This window comes from Budorcas taxicolor, chromosome 6 (assembly GCF_023091745.1).
Source record: "Budorcas taxicolor isolate Tak-1 chromosome 6, Takin1.1, whole genome shotgun sequence".
NCBI classification, from domain to species: Eukaryota; Metazoa; Chordata; class Mammalia; order Artiodactyla; family Bovidae; genus Budorcas; species Budorcas taxicolor.
Window position 1 is genome coordinate 1853593 of NC_068915.1, and position 22815 is coordinate 1876407.

The window sequence follows — 22815 nt, forward strand, 5'->3', positions numbered from 1 at the left end:
CCATTATAATCATTATTCCTTAAAAGAATAAGACCCAGATATTGGAAATACAAAATTCTATAGTGAAAAGTAGTGCCCTCTAGGAAATCCTGATGAGTGAAAATAAATATGAATTTTCTTATAATTTTATGAGTGTACAGACTCTTTTGCTCAGAGTATCTCATGAGATGAAGCCAGATGCCATTCCTTGTGTGAGAATCATTAAAGTTTTACCAAATAAGCAAAATAAAAAATTAAGCTCTACATAATTAAAAATTACTTTAAAATTACTTATTCTCTAAAAGCTAGTAAAGGGTTTTAGAAGATTTAAATTTATACTAAAAGGCTTATAAAATGATTCTTCATCATAAGGCCAAAAACATTTCATCCTTAGTATATTACTATAGTATCTAAGGTTTTAAAGTAAAGGAGAATGGGATTGTTTACAGTTTATATTTTAGTTGTTTTTTTAAATTTCAACACTCTTCAGACTTGAATGCCTAAAATGAACATTTTTTTCTCTATGGCTGACTGTAACACATTATAGTTATTATGTATACATGAAAGTCCCTACATTCTCTACATCAGTTAATTAGGGATGGTGAACCTGTGACTTCCCAAATTTGACATCTGTTCTATCCAGCCACCTCCACCTTAGAGCAGTACTCAAAGTTGCTCCCTCCCTATACTCTTTCCAGCACCTAACATGGGCCTGTCATTCATTAATGTGCTCAATAAGTATTTGGTGAATGAATGAAAACTTTGTCTCCTTAGTTGGATGGGAAGCATTCTGGGTCCCAGATGACTTCAACTTGCTCCTGAGTTTCTAAGATCACTTGGATTAAGGAAGTACTGTGCTGTGCTTAGTTGTTCAATCGTGTCTAACTCTTTGTGACCCAACGGACTGTAACCCTCGAGGCTCCTCTGTCCATGGTATTTTCTAGGCAGGAACACTGGAGTGGGTTTCCATGTCCTCTTTTAGGGTATCTTCCCAACCCAGGAATCAAACCCAGGTCTCCAGCATTGCAGGAGGATTCTTTACCATCTGAGCCACTAGGGAAGCCCAAGAATACTGGAGTGGGTAGCCTATGCCTTCTCCAGGCATAGATTAAGGATAACTATATCCATTTTTTTTTTTTAATTGCAGCTTTTCCTCATTGAAGGCTTTGCAAAGTCTAGGTGATTGGCTTTTGGGGGGCAAAATATTAGAAAAATATTTTAGAAATGAAGTTTAGCATAGATACCAAGTTATATTTAGTATTAGCTTTTAAAACATTCTATTTTTACAGATTAGTTCAAGTCACAGTTTAAACATTTTAACAAACAAATGTTTCTTAATTTCAAAATATAAAGAAATCTTAAAATTTTCCACTTTGCCCCCATAAAACTGTGTCATAGGAGTAAAATGAATGGAACAAATGAAAATTGCTAGAGCACCGAGAAATGATGAGCATTTCTTCTGAAAAATAATACTATGTTTGGCTAGTTATAGCCTTTCATCAAGGGGTTCCAAGTATGCTAATGAAAATTAGCACAGTTATCCTCAGTACATTAATACCTTTAGCCTCACAAGGTATTTTTAAGTACGGTATTTAAGAGAAAGTGTTTTAATCTTATTTTAAAACTTTGGTGAGAAGGACTCAAAGAGAAGTTACACAAAATATTAAATCAAAGAATAGTGAAGTCATTTGCTGAGAAAGAGATGTGTAAGCATTTCTGGGCCAGGCTGGCTGAATGTCTCTTCTGTCATTTATGCTGCTTCAACTGATGACAAACTGTGATAGGATAAGATACTGTTGTGACCCAGCGGAGCACAAGTTTTAAGGGAATAGAACCATGTAACTTTTATTATTTCTCTTTTGCATCCATTTAAGTGAACTACTTAAAGTGGAAGAGCTGACTCATTTGAAAAAACTCTGATGCTGGGAAAGATTAAAGGCAGGAGGAGAAGGGGACGACAGAGGATGAGATGGTTGGATGGCATCACTGACACAATGGACATGGGTTTTAGTGGACTTCGGGAGTTGGTGATGGACAGAGAGGACTGGCGTGCTGCAGTTCATGGGGTCTCAAAGAGTCAGACACAACTGAGCAACTGAACTGAACTGAAGTGAACTACTAGTTAAAAAAAAAAAAAAAAAATCAGTGGTACTCAGCCAGTCTCACACAATCACAATGGTAGAAACATTTGACTTCTATTATTTTAAATGAATGAATTGGTGTTCTTTGTAAATACAAGAGATAGCAATGTCACATATATTAAACCTCCCTATGACTATTAACACTCAGCATTTACTATATGAAATGGGAATATTTGCTATTTAATAACTCTTCTATAGATGTTAGTGCAACATAAGTTCTCTATTGCTGCTGATATGGATTGAATTGTGTCTCCTCCAAACTCATAAATTGTATCCCTGATGCCCAATGTGACATATGGGGATAGAATCTATAGAGAGCTGGTTAGAGTTAAATGAAGTAGTAAAGGTGGAACCAAATCCAGTCGGACTGATGTCATAAAGGAAGAGACCCAGAGAACTCTCTGCACACACAGGGGAAGTCAAGGGAGAGTATGGGAAGGGGTGGCTATCTGCAAGCCAGGAAGAGAGGTCTCACCCAAAAACCAGCTCCAGCAGCACCTTGATCTTGGACCTCCAGTCCCCAGAACTGTGAGGAGGTAAATTTCTGTTGCTTAAACCCCCAGGATATGATATTTGACAGTCTGAGGAGGTTGACATGGCTATTGAATGAACCACACCGACTGTTACTGGCTCCAAACTCTCATGATGCTCTTTGCTCACAATTCCGAGGGTCAGGAATGTGTGTCCAGTTTGGCAGGAACAACTCTCTTCTGCCTCTTGTGGGGTGGATGGCACAGACCAGCTGGACATGGAGACTTGCAGGCGACCCCATGCACACACTGGGGCTCAGGTTCTGGCTGCTGGTGGAAGACCACAATTTTTCTCCACATGGTTTTCCCTTCCCACATGTTTCTAATTCTCTGCGTGGCTGGTGCCACCTGGAAAGCCCCACTCTTCGTGACAAAGACTAAATTTTACCTTTTTAATGTTGTGTGATCCCAGCTTTTTCTAAGATAGTTGGTATCTTACATGAATAAGGAAACAACTTATAAGAGTGTATAAGAATCAAAAGAGAAAATATTAATTCATTTATTTACAAAATTAATAACTGTTACTTGTTTGCTACCTACTATGTTATAAGCTTCTGGACACTGGACATACCAGAGTATGCAAAGTCCCCAACATTTTTATCTCTAAGAATGATCCTAACACCGTCCTCAGAGCTATAACTTCCTGAAAGTGAAACTGAAAGTCTTAGTTGCTCAGTCGTGTCCAACTCTTTGCAACACCATGGACTGTAGCCCTCCAGGCTCCTCTGTTCATGGGATTCTCCAGGCAAGAATACTGGAGTAGGTTGCCATGCCCTTCTCCAGGTGATCTTCCTGACCCAAGGACTGAACCTGGGTCTCCTGCATTGCAAGCAAATTCTTTACCACCTGACCCACCATGGAAGCCCATAACTTTCTAATGGTTCAATAACTAACAAACACTTTTGTATTAAGTCACATGCGAAGTGAAGTTATAAAAAACAGAAAAACAAATAAAATGATTGGGAGGAAATCAGGAAGGGAAAGTTTGCTATTTTAAATAAAGTAGATTAAAGTTGTCAGAAAAAAGGTAAATTTTGAATTTCAGAAGGTAATTAGGAAGTTAGACCCACAATGTCTGGAGGAAGATCCTTCTACATGAAAATTTTACTACAGGAAAGCTCTGTAATGTTCTAGCAAGAATGGTTGAAGCGTCATGAGGAAAAATCAAGTCAAGAATTATCCAGGACATGCAGAATATTTCAAGCTACTGTAAAGCTCTGATTTTTATTCCAAGTGTGATTAGAAATATTTAAGTTTTTAAAAGGTTTTTTGAACGCAGTATGGAAAATAAACTGGAGAAACATGAACTAAATAGAGAACCCGTCAGGAATCTTTTTCAGGAGTCTGGGAAAAGTGATGGTCCAGATCAGACCCAGGGTGATGCTTGTGATGTGCACAGAGCTAGGCCATGCACCAGATTCAGTGAAAGTGGAATAGAACTATACATGGGGGAAGGCACAAGGATTCAAACAGTCCAAAATAACTTAAAATCGCTTGGCCTGGGCAGCTCAATGACAAGGAAGAGCAAGCTTCAATATAAAGGAAAGTAAGAGTTTAGCATATATATATGTGGAAGGAGCTAACACTGTATCTGCCTTTCAATAGATGCTCAGGTAATTTGATATCTTCTTTCCCTCCATGACTTTTTCCCCCCTACAATATAATAAAAGGTATCAAAAAAAAAAAAAAAAAAAAAGTAGGAAAGAAATAAAGGAAGGGCAGAAAAGAGCCAAACAGTTGATTCGTCAGCAAAACAGAGCATTCTGGCTAGGAATTTTCATATATTTAAAGCAAACCTGTGGCAGATTTATGTTGATGTATGGCAAAACAAATACAATATTGTAAAGTAAAAAATAAACAAATAAAATCTGAAAAAAAAAAAGTAATATGGAGGACTCCCGGAAAGAAGCAAATTTGAAATCAGTGGATGGCATGGTTTCCTGGCAACATACTGTCATCCATGGGTTTGATTACAGTTTGATTTGGTTGCATGAACTGAAAATAAATCCTAAAACCACTGTTCAGATTAATTTCTCATTACAGTCACTACACATGTACACGGAACTTCAGAAAATAATTTATCACATTACATTAATGAGTATACAGCTTAATGAAGTATTTAGAATTTAGTGTCATGGTTTAATTACACTGCTATATTTTTTTTCCAAAGAAAAACTTATTCTCAGTTATAACTATGAAGTTTCTGTTAGTAAATTAAAATTTCAAAATGTGCTAAAACATGCAGAAATTCTACTATATACTTTAGCACAATTCTTAAACAGTTGAAAATAGTTGCTTAAGTAATGAGAAAGTAGTTGCTTAAGTAATGAAGGTTACATGAAGTTTTTCAGTTTAGATGCCATACATTTTCTGAGTTTCTAATAATACAGACATAATTTAGACATTCTGGGATAAGTGGAATGAATGAGCAACAGAGATTCTTCTTATTATTTATTCTTACTTATATATTTATTGGTTCAAATAAATACTCATCACAATATGTGCAGTTATAAAATCTTCTGATGAAGAGCAACCTTACCAGGATTATTTCAAATTGAATAATAAACATGCTATTTAGATGCTTATGTTGTGTTTACCATAAAAAGTCACCTTGTCATTCCATAATCTACTTGTTCATTTTCTCCCAAATTATTTGTCAGTTATTTAAACACACAGACACATAAATATTTTAAATAATGTATGCATCACATATTAAAATGCTAATATGGCTCAGACAGTAAAAAAACTGCCTGCAATATGGGAGACCCAGGTTTGATCCCTGGGCCGGTAAAATCCCCTGGAGAGGAAATGGCTACCCACTCGAGTATTCTTGCCTGGAGAATTCCATGGACAGAGGAGCCTAGTGTCTACAGCTACAGTCCATGGGCTTGCAAACAGTCAGACACGACTGAGTGAAAAACACTTTTGTTTTACTGATATCAGGCTTCCCTGATGGCTCAGACAGTAAAGAATTTGCCTGTAATGCAAGAGACCTATGTTTGATCTATGAGTCAGGAAGATCCCCGAGTCAGGAAGTTCCCCTGGAGAAGGGAATGGCAATCCACTCCAGTATTTTTGCCTAGAGAATTCTAAGGACAGAAGAGTCTGACAGGCTGTGTTCCATGGGGTTGCAAAGAGTTGGACACAACTCAGTGACTAGCACTTCCACATTTTCTTATTTTGTACCCATATAGAAAATACTCTCCATGATATCATTGTTATTTGTTACTTAAAGGAATAATTAAATGACAACTAAAGATTAGTACTAATTAGTAATGAGCTAAAGGCCTTATTGTCTGGTGTGTCCACTCAAAGGGGACATTCTAGTAACAGTACTAGCTTCCTTCTCTGGCCAATTCCATAGTGGCTTTAATGATAGGATTTCCAAGTCCAGAGTAATCATGTGCTGTGTTATTCCTGTAGCAGTGGTTCAGCAAATACATTCGAGGCCCTACTTTATTATAACATTTAAATAAATATATACTGAATAACTGAATGAGATGAGAATTATCTGGCTTGAGACTGTGACTTGAGCAGAATTTTTTTTTTTTTTTTGACTTTTTATTTTGGAATGATTTCAGATTTTCAGAAAAATTATGAAGATACTAAAGAATGTTCACATATACTCATCACTCAAACTTCCCTATATAATGTCCTACATAATTGTAAATTTTATGCTGTTTTGTCAAAATTAATAAAATTAACATTGTTACTATTCTACTCACTGCAGACTTTTTCTGAGTTTCATCATTTTTCCATGTCTGTTTTCATGTCCCAAGATGAAATCTTGGATTTAATCATCATGTCTTCTTGTCTGTTTCTATCTGGGACTATTTTTGAGCAAGCTTTTACATCTTGTCCAAATAATTGAATGGTTGGCATTTCTAGTATGTTTTATACAGAAATGAACGTTGTTTCATTTATTTATCAATTCAATGAACATTTATGAAGTGTAGGTCATAATACACTATTTTTGGCATTGGAATATAAACATGATGAGATTATTCTTATACTAATTTCACTTTTCACTTTCACACATTGGAGAAGGAAATGGCAACCCACTCCAGTGTTCTTGCCTCGAGAATCCCAGGGACGGCGGAGCCTGGTAGGCTGCCGTCTATGGGGTCACACAGAATCAGACACAACTGAAGCGACTTAGTAGCAGCAGCAGAGACACTCATAATTTACTGTGAGCAAATAATTCCAGACTTCACATAAGTGCTGTAAGAGAGGAATTAGAAGGATGGAAAGGAAAAGATCTGACTCCTACTGGAAACAAAGTGCTGGTCTTCAAGAACCCTAAGTGAGAGATCTGCAGGAAAATGGGAGTGTTCAGACAAAGAAAGACGTATATATGCAGCCACAGAAGTGATATGTGATGATAAGAGATTGAAAGGTTGTTGTTGAATCACGCAAAAACGCCAGGATTCTTGGTCCCTGAGGAGAAGAATTCAATCCGGGGCCAGAGATGAGGCTTGATCGCTCAGAGCTTTTATGTAATAAAGTTTTATTAAAGTGTAGAGGAGATAGAGAAAGCTTCTGACATAGGTATCAGAAGGGGGAAGAAAGAGTACCCCCCTGCTAGTCTTAAGCTGGATGTTATATAGTCACTGAAGTGAAGTCACTCAGTCGTGTCCGACTCTTTGCGACCCTGTGGACTGTAGCTCACTCAGGCTCCATGTCCATGGGATACTCTAGGCAAGAATACTGGAGTGGGTTGCCATTTCCTTCCCCAGGGGATCTTCCCAACCCAGGGATCGAACCTGGGTCTCCTGCATTGCAGGCAGACGCTTTATCCTCTGAGCCACCAGGGAAGCCCTAGCAGTCTGTTAATGAAAGAAAAGAATGTCTTAAAACTCAGAATGGTATCAATCCCCTCACCCATAAGATGCATTTGGGATAATCTTGGCACTAAATGGTTCATCCTGAGCCATAAAATGATTAACTTGAATCTTGAAGAAGGGCAGATCACCATACAAATAGTTTCATTTACATAGATTAGAGGAACAATATCTAAATATAACATACTCAAGTTTGTCAAGTAGGTTCTGAGCCAAGAGGTGAACTGACTTGAAGACAGAGTTTGGGGTAAATGCATAGTACATTAGCATAGCTGAAGATAAACATTTCCATAAGAGAAATGCATTGGTTATCTCTCTGTTTGAGAATAGTTAACTTCAAGTGAAACCAGGTGTCATTATGGCAACACAGTATTTTAAGAGAAACCTCCTTTAAAATTTGTGTAGAGAAGGAAAAAATATCCCTAGTTTGTTTCCTCCTACCACTTAAGAGAGATAAAAATGTCTGACACTTGTAGGCTATTTCCTCCATTTGGAGACCCGTGGCCTTCCTGCCTGTTACCCTCTCAAGATGATATGAGATGATAACCTCAGATATGCAGATGACATCACCCACATGGCAGCAAGCAAAGAGGAACTAAAGAGCCTCTTTATGAACATGTAAGAGGACTGAAAAACTCACCAGCTTAGAACTTAACATTCAAAAAACTAAGATCATAGCATCTGGTCCCATCACTTCATGGCAAATTGATGGGGAAACAGTGGAAACAGTGACAGACTTAATTTTTTTGGGCTCCAAAATCACTATAGATGGTGACTGAATCCATGAAATTAAAAGACAGTTTTCCTTGGAAGAAAAGCAATGTCAAATCTAGACAGCATATTAAAAAGCAGAGATATCACCTTGCCAACGAGTGTCAATATAGTTAAAGATATGGTTTTTCCAGTAGTCATTTATGGATGTGAGAATTGGACCATAAAAGGCTGAGCACTGAAGAATTGATGCTTTCAAACCATGGTGTTGGAGAAGACTCCTGAGAGTTACTTGGATAACAGGGAGATCAAGCCAGTCAATTCTAAGGGAAACCAACCCTGAATATTCACTGAAAGTATTTATGCTAAAGCTGACGTTTCAATGCTTTGGCCACTAGATGTGAAGATCTGATCCATTAGAAAAGACCCTGATGCTGAGAAAGATTGAGGGCAAGGGGAGAAGGGGGCAACAGAGGATGAAATGGTAGGATGTCATTGTTGACTCAATGGACGTGAGTTTGAGCAAACTCTGGGAGACAGTGAAGGACAGGGAAGCCTGGCATGCTGCAGTCCTTGCAGTCACAAAGAGTCAGACATGACTGAACCACTGAACAACAACAGAGGTGAAGAGCACAGCACAAGGACAAACAAGATTGGCACATGGAGTGAGAGGGTGAATGATGAGGTAGTTGCATGGTGGTGGATGTGAGGGGGAGAGGAGTCAGATCTGGAAGGATTTGTCTATTGTGCTAAAAACTGTGAGCTTTGTTCCATAGGCAGTGAGAGCCACTGAATTTTGTTTGTTTGTTTGTTTTAGATGGAGACTGTAAAACCTTTTCTCTCTGTGACAGTGGTTATTATAAGATCATTGGATCATACTGGGGAGTTATTCCTATTAGATTTTTTTTGTTTTCAAAACACTGTGTCTTTCTCAAAGTTTCATTTTCCATTAATGTTTAATAAGAATTAGTAAAGATTCTAGGACTAAAGCTATTGTTCATAAACATTTTAAAAGTTATCTTTCTCTATAAGCAGATTTTAATAATAACCAATGAAACCATACCCACATATCACTTCCATTGTCCAAATTTCTCATTTTTTCTTGCAAATGAGAAATATAAGGACATCCCTAATTGTCCAGTGGTTAAGACTTTGCCTTCTTGTAAAGGGGTGTGCGTTTGATCCCTGATTGCCTGATGTGAAGATCTGATTCATTTGAAAAGACCCTGATGTTGTGAAAGATTGAAGGAAGGAGGCGAAGGGGATGACAGAGGGTGAGATGGTTGGATGGCATCACCGACTCAATGGACATGGGTTTGGGTGGACTCCAGGAGTTGGTGATGGACATGGATGCCTAGCATGCTGCAGTTCATGGGGTTGCAAAGAGTCGGACACTACTGAGTGACTGAACTGAACCAGAGAGCTAAGGTCCCATATGCTTCATGGCCAAAAAATCAAACCATAAAATACAAACAATATTGTAACTAACTCAATGAAGACTTAAAAAATGGTCCACACCAAATATATATACTGGGACACTAAAAGCAAAGACAACAAAACCAAATTAAACAAGCAGGACTAGATCAAACTAAAAAGCTTCTACACAGTGAAGGAAACCTTCAACAGAATGAAAAGGCAACCTCCTGAATAAAAGGAAATATTTTCAAACTGTAGGTATATGGCAACTTGTATAATATCCAAAGTGTATAAAGCACTCATACAGCTTGTCATCAAGAAACCAGCTGATTGAAAATGGACAGAGGATCTGAGTAGACATTTTCCCAAAGAAGACATACAGATGGCTGACAGGCACATGATAAGGCACTCACATGGCTAATCATCAAAGAAACACAAATCAAAGCCACAGTGAGATGTCACCTCACCCCTGTTAGAATGACTATTATCAAAAAACAAACAAACAAACAAACAAGTTTTAGGGAGAATGTGAAGTAAAGGGAATTCCTATATACTGCTGGTGGGAATGTTAATTAGTGGGTGCAGCAACTGTGGGAAAAAGTGTGACATTTCCTCAAAAAATTAAAAACAGAACTACCATGTGATCCTGCAATTCTACTTCTAGGTACTTATCAAAAGGAAATGAAAACAATAACCCAAAAAGATATCTGCACCTCCATGTTCATTGCAGCATTATTAACAATAGTCAAGACTTGGAAGCAACCTAGATGTTTATCAATAGGTGAATTGATTTTTAAAATATGTGATATGTGTATACAGTTCAGTTCAATTCAGTTCAGTCGCTCAGTCGTGTCCGACTCTTTGTGACCCAATGAATTGCAGCACGCCAGGCCTCCCTGTTCATCACCATCTCCCGGAGTTCACTCAGACTCACGTCCATCGAGTCCGTGATGCCATCCGGCCATCTCATCCTCGGTCATCCCCTTTTCCTCCTGCCCCCAATCCTTCCTAGCATCAAAGTCTTTTCCAATGAGTCAACTCTTCTCATGAGATGGCCAAAGTACTGGAGTTTCAGCTTTAGCATCATTCCTTCCAAAGAAATCCCAGGGCTGATCTCCTTCACAATGGACTGGTTGGATCTCCTTGCAGTCCAAGGGACTCTCAAGAGTCTTCTCCAACACCACAGTTCAAACGCATCAATTCTTCAGCACTCAGCCTTCTTCACAGTCCAACTCTCACATCCATACATGACCACAGGAAAAAACATAGCCTTGACTAGACGGACCTTAGTCTGCAAAGTAATGTCTCTGCTTTTGAATATGCTGTCTAGGTTGATCACAACTTTTCTTCCAAAGAGTAAGCGTCTTTTAATTTCATGGCTGCAATCACCATCTGCAGTGATTTGGGAGCCCCCAAAAATAAAGTCTGCCACTGTTTCCACTGTTTCCCTATCTATTTCCCATGAAGTGATGGGACCGGATGCCATGATCTTCGTTTTCTGAATGTTGAGCTTTAAGCCAACTTTTTCGCTCCCCACTTTCACTTTCATCAAGAGGCTTTTGAGTTCCTCTTCACTTTCTGCCATAAGGGTGGTGTCATCTGCATATTTGAGGTTACTGATATTTCTTCCAGCAATCTTGATTCCTGCTTGTGTTTCTTCCAGTCCAGCATTTCTCATGATGTACTTCTGCATAGAAGTTAAATAAGCACGGTGACAATATACAGCCTTGACGTACTCCTTTTCCTATATGGAACCAGTCTGTTGTTCCATGTCCAGTTCTAACTGTTGCTTCATGGCCTGCATACAGATTTCTCAAGAGGCAGGTCAGGTGGTCTGGTATTCCCATCTCTTTCAGAATTGTCCACAGTTTATTGTGATCCACACAGTCCAAGGCTTTGGCATAGTCAAGAAAGCAGAAATAGATGTTTTTCTGGAACTCTCTTGCTTTTTCCATGATCCAGCGGATGTTGGCAATTTGATCTCTGGTTCCTCTGCCTTTTCTAAAACCAGCTTGAACATCAGGAAGTTCACGGTTCACGTATTGCTGAAGCCTGGCTTGGAGAATTTTGAGCATTAGTTTACTAGCATGTGAGATGAGTGCAATTGTGCGGTAGTTTGGGCATTCTTTGGCATTTCCTTTCTTTGGAATAGGAATGAAAACTGACCTTTTCCAGTCCTGTGGCCACTGCTGAGTTTTCCAAATTTGCTGGCATATTGAGTGCAGCACTTTCACAGCATGCAATATTATTCAGCAGTTGAAAAGAAGGGTATCTTCTCATTTCTGACAACATGGATGGATCTTGAGGGCATTATGCCAACTGAAATAAGTCAGACAGAGAAAGACAAATAGTGTATGATCTCACTTACATATGGAATATATATATATATATATATAAAAAGACCAAACTCAGATGGTGAGCAAAATAGCTGCAGGTGGTCAAAAGATACAAACTTCCAATTATAAAATAAGTACATTCTGGATATGTAATGTATAGCATAGGGATTATTGTTAAGTTCTCATCACAAGAAAAAGTTTGTAATTATTTGTGGTGATGAATGTTAGCTAGACTTCTTGTGATAAATTCTCAATATACATAACTATAGCATACATAATTATAGCCAATGATTATGATGTACATCAGAATCTAAAATAATTTTATATGTCAATTATAATCTCAATAAAAAGTACAGTGGATGTGGTCAATCCTGAGAACAATAGAGGGACATAAAAATGTTGATAAAAATCTGGACTGTAAAGCAAAGTTAATCCTTTATAGAAGGATTAACATTTTAAAATATCAACAAGTGTAATACTTTGTTTAAATCTCCAGGTTAATCACCAAAGGAAGGAATTTTACACTGAATTTATGCCAGGTACAAGGGAAAATTTATAAATTTTCAAGCAAGGTGATGCTATTATTTTGTGTGTGTGCTGGAAACCAGTATTGGTTAGACTTTGTTACTCACTGTATGGTGAACATCCCTTGGGATTTACTGAATCCATTCCTGCATCTGTAATAGAATCCTCTATGATATGTGAGCACATTCAGGTTTTAGGAGCACTAATTTAAGGTACTAATTTTTTTATGAAGACATATATGATAGCCAAAAATAAAATCATAGCTATAATTTATTTTTAAAAGAACAAAACTTGTCAAGACAATGTGCATACTAAAATTCTTTTAGAAAGAGAGTACCTTGCTTATGGCTATTGAGCCTTTAAAATATGCATTTTATTTTTGCCTAAGAGCAGCCAGGGACAAATGAGAAAATTGTTTTCAAGTATCTTTAAATGTCACTTCATTATACTCACTCCTTCAGATTATGCATTTTTAATGACAATAAAATTTACTATATCAACCTTCCAAGAAAGTTTTAGATGTGGAACTTAGATGCCAAGTTCCTTCACTTACCACTTAAAAATTTGGATTTATGTTAAGCTTAAAAATTGCTTTTTAAAAATTATGAGTTTCTCAGAAATTTAATTATGGTATCTTAATATTCTATGTGATTTCTGCAAGTATTATAATTCCCTAAGTGTATTCTAAGTGAAATTTTAATAAATGAAGGTTAGAAATTATTTACCTCTCACTGGACCTATGTCCTTTATCTAATTGTTTTCTTTTATATGTTTAAAAGTATCTATTTAGGGCTTTTTTAAATTTATTGGAATATCAGTTCAGTTCAATTCAGGTTAGTCGCTCATTCGTGTCTGACTCTTTGCGACCCCATGGACTGCAGCACGCCAGACCTCCCTGTCCATCACCAACTCCCGGAGTCCACTCAAACCTATGTCCATTGAGTCGGTGATGCCATCCAACCATCTCATCCAAATAGTGCTTTACACTGTTGTGTTAGTTTCTACAGTACAGCAAAGTGAATCAGCTATACATATACATGTAATCTCCTCCCTTTTAGAATTCCTTCCAATTTAGGTCACTATAGACCCCTGAGTAGAGTCCCCTGTGCTCTACAGTATGTTCTTTTTGGTTATCTGTTTTATACATAGTATTAACAGTATATATAAATATACACACACACATATGTGTGTGTATATATATATATATATATATATATATATATATATATGTCAATCCCAGTCTCCCAATTCTTCCACTCATGCTTTTCTGCTTTACTTAGGGTTTATTATACACAAAACTACTGTTAGTACTACAGTGACTATTTGGCTTCAGGAAATTTGCATCAAAGTCTGGGATACTTGTTCATGAGCCATTTTGATTCAGTTCTCTGTTAGTATCAATCTAAAACAGGGGTCAGCTATCTTTTTCTGTGAATGCCAGGCAGTAAATATTTTAGGTTTTGCAGCCCATATTGTCTCTTTTCTATTCAGCTTTGCCTTTATAGCATAAAAGTAGCCATAGCCAGTACATAAAGAACTGAGTATGAATTTGCCCCAATAAAACTTCATTATGAACACTGAAATTTCAGTTTCATATAATTTTCTTTTCTTTTGACTTTTCTTTTCAATCACTTAAAAAGGTAAAAGGCATTCCTAGCTTGAGGGCTTCACATAAACAACCTGTGGGCTGGGTCTGGCCTGCAGGCTGGATTTGCTGACTTCTGATATAAGACCATGAGTTTATAAATGGTTGATTCCCTACTGACCATAGAAACCTGAAGAGTCCCTATACCTTAACTGTGACATGGAGTTTATATTTTTGTTGATTTAGACAAAAATCAGAGACTGAAAGAGAAAGAGGTAGAAGCAAAGAGAACTAAAAGTCATTGTGAATCTACTATGTACAAAATCCATTGCTCAGCATTTTATCTTTTCACCTCCTTTGAACTTCACCACACCCTAGTGGAGACAGTAGCATCATTGCCATTTGACATATGAGAAAAATGGAGGCTTAAAAAACTTTTCCGAGTCATTCAGCAAGACAAAAGCAGAATAAATCCAGGTCTGATTCCAAATCCTGAGGGAGTTGCACTAACACATTTGTGACATGACTTACCAATGAAGTGTTGTTGCTTAATGAAAAGATGCTGGGGTTCTTGGCCTCCGGAGGAGAATTCAATCCAGGGCCAGAGACAAGGCTTGATTGCTCAGAGCTTTTGTGTAATAAAGTTTTATTAAACTATAAAGGACATAGAGAAAGCTTCTGACATAGGCATCAGAAGGGGGCAGAAAGAGTGCCCCCCTCCTAGTCTTCAGCTCGATATTATATAGTCACTAGCAGTCTGTTAATGAAAGAAAGGAATGTCTTACAACTCAGAATGGCACCAGGACCCTTACCCATAAAATGCATTTTGGGATAATCTTGGCACCAGATGATTCATCCTGGGCCAAGATACGATTGACTTGAATCTTGTAGAAGGGCAGATTACCATACAAATAGTTTTGTTTATATAGAGTAGGGGAACAATATCTGAGTATAACATATTGGTTTGTCAAGTAGGTTCTGAGCCATTAGGCAGAACCAACTTGAAGACAGAATCTGGGGTAAATGAATAGAACATTAACATAGCTTAAGACAAACATTTCCATAAGAAAAATGCATTGGTTAACTCAATGTTTGAGAATAATTAACTTCAGGTGAAACCAGGTGTCATTATGGCAACACAGTATTTTAAGAGAAACCTCCCTTTAAATATGTATAGAGAAGGAAAATAATATCGCTAGTTTGTTTTCTCCTGCTGCTTAAGAGAAATAAAAATGTCTGACACTTGCAGCCTTTTTCTTCTGTTTGGAGACCCCTGGCCTTCCTGCCTGTCACCCTCTCACCAAAAGAAGTGCATGCAATACACTAAAAAGAGTTTTAGAGGAAGGTGAGGGAGAGTGTCACATAAAATGAAGTGCTTGTTTCATATATTCAGTTACAACTCCAAGTGTCAAAGATTGGCAACTCAACACAAAACCCCTAAGAGCAGTGGATACCTTTTATCTAAAATTTCACTTATGATAGTACTCTTAATCATAATAAAAATTGTTAAACAAAACAAAAACATGTTTTGTTTAAAACATGTTATGTTTTGCATGCTTGTTTAGAACTTTTAAGTGAACTTCTGACAAATACTTGGAAGGTAGAAGAAGGTAGTTCAAATACAAGGATACGAAGCCCAGGAGGACGTATTTGGAGCCTGAAAAGTCGGCATATGGGAGACCCCTTTTACAGTCCCAGTGGGTGAAGCATTGTCTTTCATTTTACTCTCTTTAATTTATCTTCCCCTTTGTAATTTTTAGCCTTCATAGCCTGATGAAAATGGAATCCACTAACATTATTTTTACTTTTTTGTCCCTGTTCTTAACCAAAAATTTTCAAAAAATAAACTCATTGCTGCTTACCTGGCAATTCCATGTCCCCAAGAAAAATTTCAGAAGGAGCTTCTAATCTAAGGCAATTTTACCTGGCAGTGGGCTGTAATACAAGACACAGTAGGCAGCTCATAGAGGTTGTGTCTTTCATAGACTATTGCCTTCTGTCTTTTCTCAAAGCAGATTACAGCCACATAGCTCTTTAAATGCGATGCACATTATATCTGGTCAGTTTTTGAGCTGGATGAAAATAATAGCATAGGTGGAGTGGTGTTTCATTAGTATAATCATGCACCTTATGCAGGCTCTTTGTTGTGTGGTGAGTGTGTTAAGAAATACAACCCACATTTTCCTCTTAACAATGTAGTCTTATGGCATTTTAATTATTCTTCGTTCAGAAATCTTTCATAGCCAAAAAAAAACCCTAAAGTAGGACAATGAAGATGTTGATCCAGAACATCTGCACAAGAGTCTAGAGTAAATGTTAGAAAAATGATGAGAAAGCTGCACCCTAGTAGAGATTTCACATGTTGTTGGTTTGGTATTTTCTACAGTGTAGAGTAACGAGAGAATAAAAGTCTGTGTGAAAGAATCTCTCAGGAATGAAATCTATAATATTAAACACTGTTCAAGTTTGATATAGGGTATGGAAATTACTACTTTGTGTTTGGAATATCAAATTCAAATATTATGTTTCTCATATTCCAATGTTTATTTAAATACAGTTAAGCAAGTTTCATGGAGTCTTAAAAAGTTAAGAGATCAATAGAAATTTATTGCCTAATGACTATTTTCCAAGATTGAGAAAAATGTTCTATCTTTATAAATGTAAAATTATAGGATGCCATGAAAAGTGAGAAAACAAAGTCAAGAAATATTTTATAAAACTGTTAATTTCTTTAATTCACAATATGTAGCATATTTTGAAATAGTAACCTGGGGACAATCTGTTTATGAAAATATATTCTAAGGTGCCTTTTTTTTCTCTCTCTGTATCAAATATCTTGATTTCTTTTCTTTTATTTTTTTAATTTATTATTTTTTTAAATTTTATTTACAATATTGCATTGGTTTTGCCATACATTGACATGAATCCAGCAAGGTTGTACATGAGAGCTCTTTGAAATACCAAATGCTTGGGAAGCTATAGCCATGAGCCCAGCTGTTCCTTCCAAAATGATTTTCTGAGATGATCTGAGCTGTCCCTGAAGCTTTAAAGGCAGCTGACGGATCTACACAGCCTGTCCAGGCAGGATTGAGAGAGAACACTGTGAACCTCAGTGCTTGCTTATGACAATCATCCTAGTCCCCTTTCTGCTTTTTCTTTCGCTCTTCTCTACAGTTCTCAGATTTCAGTTTTCATTCCCTTGGAGGCTTCACTTCAGGACTACCTTCAGTTAGTCATGAAATGTTTCTCTGTATTTGCCAGAATTGTGTTTTTCTTCTTGGTATTTGCTTTGGTTTTAACCCATGCATTCTTCACAAAGAAGGATTCTGTTCACTTAAATAGGCACATTTTCTCAAGCTCTATAATCACTAACCTTTCCACAGGCATACATTTATGTTCTTAGTTCTTTGATTCTATATAGCTATCTGCTTTGTGAGTGATAGTTCTAGACAATGCTTAATCTAAAGGCAGTGGAGGTAGAGTAAGAGTTGATGATAGATTTAAAGACAAAACTACAGAATGGTTAAGAAGGAGTGCAAATCTGGTTGACTATTTCCAAAAGTAATGATACTTTTTATCTACTTTTTCACCTCTGTTAAGATCAATTTTACCTCTTTTCATCTAATAGTTTAGGTGAAGTTTAACTCATCTATCAGAATTCCATGAAAGTGAGTGAAGTAATATTTTTAAGTGCTTTCTTTTCCTTTTTTTTTTCTTTTTGATAACTAGTGTATTCAGACTATGTGACTTGACTCTGTCCAATATTTGAGATTTCATGCTTTTGCAATAACTGCAGCAATCTCTAAATTATTAAAAGTCACTAATGGGGAGCTGATATCAAAGTGAGGTTCCTTCAAATGTCAAGGAGAAACATTTATTTAGATCAATTTCTTGAAAATGTACTATTAATGAATTTACACACTCATAAAATACAAATAACCTTATAAATTAATATATTTTATCACCCGAAGGAATCATGTGTAATAGTTGAGCATCACAGAATGAGCTATGGGAATTTCACAAATCACATGTTGTAGATTCTTGAAGCAGCCAACCAGGTAGCTGAAGTATTTGAATCTTCCTCTCCATTCATACTCTCTAGACTTGGGAGTTTACAGTTTTTGCTTTTCACATTCTTAAACCTGTTGTGCTAATTCATTGTTTTTTAGTGCTTTCATCACTTTGCTTTCTTGCTCAAGTTTCCATGGTATTTCCAAGCTGCTGCTGACTGCTCCGTTGTGAACTTCTCTTATGGTTTATTCTAGTTTTGCCTCCATATTACTCAGTCATCACAGTGCAGCACTTAGGTTTTTCTGTGTCTTTACTCTTGTCGTTTTTTCTACTTGGAGTGTCTTCTGTCTTCTACAAATAACTACATCATGTACTTAATTTTTAAGTCCAACTCATGTCCTGCCTACATAAAGCCTTTCCTAAGAAACACACTATGTTTCAGCATCTTTCATTTTCTTTATGTGTGCCATTTTGACTGAAATATCTGGCAATTCATCATAAACTATTTTTTCCACTAACTTATGTTGTTTTCCTTACTTGATTGTAAATTTCACAGAAGTAAAGAGTTAAGGTTTTTGCTCCATAAAGTCCTAAAATACTAATAATGTAGCAAACTCTGAGAAGACTGCTCTTTCTAATAAAATAAATCTGTTCTTTGTACTATATTAGGACAGCTACAATTAGCTTAATGTCAGAGAATTAGCTTCTTAATATGAAAAAAAAAGTAGCTAAATATACTGTCTGATTTGACAGGAATATTATTAATGGACCATTGAAACATAAAATGCATGGTATATTGCCTTTTCAGAACACTGATGATCAGTTTAAAATACTATTATATATTTTATGCCTTTAATTTTATGGCTAGATTTTGGATTTTAGCTTATATAGATTAATAATGTGCTACATCAAAAGACATAATAGGACAAAGTAGAATGATAAGAAGGCAAAACACATAATCAAAGGGAGCAATGATGGCTGGACATAATACCAAGTCCAAGCTTGTAGTGTTTATCATACAGCAGGCCAGTAAATCAAGAGACACGCTGTTGGGACAAGGAATAGTGACTTTACTCAGAAAACAAGCAGCCTGAGAAGACAGTGGACAATATCCCAAAGAACAATCTCCTTGAGTTAGAATTTAGGATTCTTCTATATTAAAAAGAGGTGGGGGTGTGGTTGGTTGCTACAAACTTCTTTGTGTGAGAATCTTTTGTTCTTGTAACCATAGATTACAGGTCACATTGTTCCTGTAAACCTCCAACAGACAAATGTTATTCTCTGCTCTTAATTTTTTTATCTCTAGATGGGTGGAAAAGTGTTATAACTTTAAAAGTCACAGCTTTGAGAATGGGCTATCCTAAAATATTTTAGGATCTAGGCAACATTCTTAACTTGTAGCAAAAGTGATAGAATTCATAGATTAACAGAAAAGAAACAAATCTAATACAGAATTAGATTTGTTCTTCCCTTTTACAGGGATGGGAGCAGAGAAGTCTGCATGGGGGAATATCACCACATGCCTTTAGAATTTTGATAGTAGTCAACAGAAATAGAAACAGCTAAATTATGCTTATTTTTCTCTTAAGAAGCTATAATAACTACAAAGCAGTTTTCAGTACCTGGATATGAAATAGAAAAGTAAGATAATTGTGAACTAAAAGCAGCTCAGCATGCACAAGGGGAAACTAAGTTACCCAAAAAGGAAGTATAAGCTACTTGCTTATAGGAAAAATTCCTATTTCTAATATAAAAAAATTATCACAAATTTCATGACTTCTGTGATGTTGGAGAAGAGTCTTGCAGTCCCTTGGACTGCAAGGAGATCCAACCAGTCCATCCTAAAGGAGATCAGTCCTGGGTATTCATTGGAAGGACTGATGCTGAAGCTGAAACTCCAATACTTTGGCCACCTCATGCAAAGAGTTGACTCATTGGAAAAGACCCTGATGCTGGGAGGGATTGGGGGCTGGGAGGGAGAAGGGGATGATAGAGGATGAGATGGCTGGATGGCATCACCAACTCAGTGGACATGAGTCTGAGTGAACTCCAGGAGTTGGTGATGGACAAGAAGCCTGGCGTGCTGTGGTTCATGGGGTCGCAAAGAGTCGGACATGACTGAGTGACTGAATTGAACTGAACTGAAGTCAAACCACAAATTTATTATTTGATACTGCAGAAGCCAGAAATGTAAAATTTGTCTCCAAACCTGCGTTCCTTCAGGAGACTAAAGAAGATAACTTATTTCTTTGACTTTTCTAACTTCAGGAAGCTGCATACATATCTTGGCTTGTGCCGACACATAACCCTGACATCTCCATCCTCTGTCATATTTCCTCCCTGATCCTCCAGCCTTCTTCTTATGCAGATCCTGTGAAAATATTAGATTTTCCTGGATAATCCAAGATAATCTCCTGTCTCAAGATTTTTAACTGGTCTATAACTTCAATACACTTTTTGCCATATAAGGTGACATATTCATAGTGTTTGGGGATTCAGACATGGACATCTGTTCAGTTCAGTTCAGTCACTCAGTTGTGTCCAACTATTTGTGACTCCATGGACTACAGGATGCCAGGACTCCCTGTCCATCATCAACTCACAGAGTTTACTCAAATTCATGTCCATTGAGTCGGTGATGACTTTCAATCATCTCATCCTCTGTTATCCCTTTCTCCTGCCTTCAATCTTTCAGAACCAGGGTCTTTTCAAATGAGTCAGTTCTTCACATCAGGTAGGCCAAGTATTGGAGTTTCCACTTCAGCATCAGTTCTTCCAATGAATATTCTGGACTGATTTCCTTTAGGATAGACGGGTTGGCTCTCCTTGTAGTCCAAGGGACTCTCAAGAGTCTTCTCCAATACCACACTTCAAAAGCATAAATTCTTCAGCACTTAGCTTTTTTATAGTCCAACTCTCACATCCATATGACTACTGGAAAAACCATATCCTTGACCAGATGGACCTTTGTTGGTGAAGTAATGTCTGCTTTTTAATATGCTATCTAGGTTGGTCTTAGCTTTTCTTCCAAGGAGCAAGAGTCTTTTCATTTCATGGCTGCAGTCACCATCTGCAGTGATTTTGAAACCAGAGAAAATAAAATCTCTGCTTCCATTGTTTCCCCATCTATTTGCCATTAAGTGATGGGACCGGATGCCATGATCTTCGTTTTCTGAATGTTGAGTTTTATGTCAGCTTTTTCACTCTCCTCTATCACTTTCATCAAGAGGCTCTTTAGTTCTTCTTACTTTCTGCCGTAAGAATGGTGTCATCTGCATATCTGAAGTTTTTGACATTTCTCTCAGCAATCTTGATTCCAGCTTGTGCTTCACCCAGCGCAGCATTTCTCATGATATACTCTGCATATAAGTTAAATAAGCAGGGTGACAATATACAGCCTTGACGTACTCCTTTCCCGATTTGGAACCAGTCCGTTGTTCCAAGTCCAGTTCTAACTGTTACTTCCTGACCTTCATACAGATTTCTCAGGAGGCAGGTCAGGTGGTCTGGTATTCCCATCTCTTTAAGAATGTCCCACAGTTTGTTAAAAGAGTTTTAAAAAATGTTTAACTCTGTAATTTTTAGATCACTTTGTTAGGAAGTTTTATCATATAAAGTGAAATACCTTTCTCCAGGTGAATTTAGACTGATGATTTCACAAGTCACAATCTTCCAATATATTGTTCTACATTTATACCATTTCTTTGTGCATGTGCTGTTGAAAAAAATGCTCAAATAATCATTCACTATTTCCTGCATATGCTATTTTTATTCATATCTCCAAAGCATGTTTGAAAGGCAAATGCCGCCTAAATTTCAAAAATGTCTATAAAGATATGCCCTGTATTCAAATACAGATCTAAACTTTCTTTATCTTTGTAAAGTTTGGTAGAAGTTTCTATCGGTATAGAGATAACATCTCAACAAAATGTTGCACTGATATTTATCAGACATTTATTTATAATGGAAATTCATCCAATGGAAAATAGATCACAGTAAACATAATCATTTTTAATTACTGAGAGAGACTATTAAAATACAACTGTGACTTCCAAAAGCATGTCCACAATCAGATAAAGCTAACAGGATTACTTAAGAATAAACTACTTAACATTTGCTCAGCATAATCTGAAGACTTTTGGGGAACACAGAAACAGTAGAAGTAGAAACGTTTTCTACTAATGTAGTTGGAGAGATTAGGTAGCTATTCATGTAAATTAAATTTCAGTAGAAATTGGGAGATGAGCATAATAATTTTGGATTAGGGGAATCAAGAAACTTTTCTGGAGGAAATTACTTTAACTGGTTAGGCAAAAATGACCTTGTGGACCAATATATGAAGCTGATATAAAAGGACAGTGTGAAGAAAAAAGTGGGATATTATAGGCTTTATTTTGGATTGACGCAGTAGGGTCAGATTAAACGGTTCTCTAAGGACAGTTAAACAAATTTAAGCTTACTAATAGAGGCCATTTAAAAATTAGTAAGACAAAACCCTAGAAAGTAATGTCTCCCCACCCGACATGAACACAAGATATATTATGCAATGATGCAGGATTTGTTTGTTTGTTTGTTTGTTTGCTCAGAAGGATGCTTGAGATTATATATATATATATATATATATATATATATATTTAAAAATTGTATTGAATGAATGAATTCATTTTCTTAACCATAAAGGTGACAGGTGGAGACTGCCTACAACCCATGCTTGCCCCAGCAAGGTGAATTCTTCCTCAG

The 22815-nt window shown here is 36.9% G+C and overlaps 1 non-coding gene across 1 annotated transcript; it reads right to left on the reverse strand.

Annotated features, from left to right (window-relative positions):
- Positions 1 to 7392: 7392 nt before the first annotated feature.
- On the reverse strand, positions 7393 to 7464 carry TRNAC-GCA (transfer RNA cysteine (anticodon GCA)). Its single transcript has one exon. It is a non-coding gene; the product is annotated as a tRNA-Cys (tRNA).
- Positions 7465 to 22815: the final 15351 nt, after the last annotated feature.